The sequence below is a fragment of the Pelophylax lessonae genome, assembly GCF_965119305.1.
Source record: "Pelophylax lessonae genome assembly, chromosome: 12".
In the NCBI taxonomy this organism is placed as follows: domain Eukaryota; kingdom Metazoa; phylum Chordata; class Amphibia; order Anura; family Ranidae; genus Pelophylax; species Pelophylax lessonae.
The window spans coordinates 120,239,034-120,240,762 of NC_138779.1; the positions used below are offsets into that span (position 1 = coordinate 120,239,034).

A 1,729-nucleotide genomic window follows, 5' to 3' on the forward strand; every position below is an offset into this window, starting at 1 on the left:
TCAAGCTGTTGCCACATCACAAGACCAAGGCTGGATTTCGTTTTGGACCAAAAGACAAAGGTAGTCGCAGTGACCAAAATCGCTGTCCTTGTGGAAAACCAACAAGCCCGGATCCATGCCAGTCGAGTAAAAAGGTCAAGGTGGATTGTGCGAAGTAAAGCAAAGATAAAGACACAGATAAAGACACAGATAAAGACACAGATAAAGGAGGAGAAGCAAGTGTTGAAAATCCTCAAAGAGAGAGTGAAGCAGGTGTTATAGTCTCTGAAAATTAGCAAAATGACTGTATCCATAGCAAAGAACTTTTGCAACCTGTGGATTTTGTTGATGGCACTAGTATTTTTAGTGTTCATCCCAACCTGGATCATAACTAACTGTATATATCACCCAGCGGATCTGGGGCCCCTTGGAGGAATTTGTGGGACACCTAACACCACCAGCCCAGACATAGTATCAGAGACGCCTCAGAAAAGGAATTTATATGTGTCAGGGACAAATATTGGGGAGACAATTGTGACTATTGGGGATCTGTGGGTTGGAACACGGGAGACGATTGGGAGTACAAACCTACTACTAGCAAGGATAAAAATGGGAAGACACTTATAAGCAGAATGACAATTGTTAAACATGTTCCAGAGTAATTTAGACTAACCATAGAAAATCCTAGTCCAAAAGATAGTGGAACTTACATCTTCGGTATCTGGTGGAGATCAGGGTACACTAGCTTCAGAAAACCTGTTCAGCTAAGAGACATGTATGGCTCTTCTGAGTGGCCATCACAGGTACAAGAGACAAATCCTTTAAGGCCCCATGTGCAGACTTTTGGGAGAAATAGTAGCTATAGCAGATCCCAATTTTGAGGATACTATGGCCATAGAGACAGGGTTCTCTGATGTAAACTTATGGTTAGAATGGATGAGGTATAATGCTAGCTCACATAACATGTCAGATTGTTATGTCTGTGGAGGAGCTAGGCCGCACCTAGGTACAGTGCCCCTTAACATCACTGAGAATGTAGAAACTTGTTTTACCAATACCTCTAGTAACCATTCTAAATGTGAAACATGGAAAAAGGAATATCCCATTATAACTAAAGAGTCTGGGTCCACTGAATCTGTCACCATTTACCCAGGTAGCTACACATGTTATTCCAGACACAGTGGTGGGGGTAGATTTTTAGGAAATTTTAAAGAGGGTTATTGCTCCATCTACTGTTATAGAGAATCAAACAATGTCTTTGGGAGACATATATTGGATATGTGGAGATATGAAAATAAGGACTAGGCTGTCCAGGAGATGGACAGGAGAGTGTGCCCTTGCTAAAGCAATAATGCCCCTATACATATTCACTGAAAATGGCAAAAACACACATCAGCTTAAGGGGAACACTAGGACTACAGGGAAACAAAAGAGAGAGGCCCCCATGGGTAGTTTTGACCCACATGTTTATATAGATGCCATAGGTGTTCCAAGAGGGGTCCCAAATGAGTTTAAGGCCCGAGATCAAGTAGCGGCTGGATTTGAATCATTGTTCCCCATAGTTACAGTCAAATAATGTAGATTGGATAAATTACATTTATTATAATCAACAGAGGTTTGTTAAATACACATGAGATGCCCTCCAGGGACAAGCAGAACAATTAGAGTCCACCTCACAAATTACTTTTCAGAATCGGGTAGCATTAGATATGATGCTTGCAGAGAAAGGAGGTTTCTGTCACATGGTAGA

General features: G+C 41.5%; 1 pseudogene across 1 annotated transcript; it reads left to right on the forward strand.

The window, feature by feature from the left end:
- The first annotated feature begins 810 nt into the window (after nucleotides 1–810).
- On the forward strand, nucleotides 811–1,511 carry LOC309568908 (annotated as a pseudogene). The gene has a single exon. The product of its transcript is annotated as an uncharacterized misc_RNA (transcript).
- The last annotated feature ends 218 nt before the right edge of the window (nucleotides 1,512–1,729 follow it).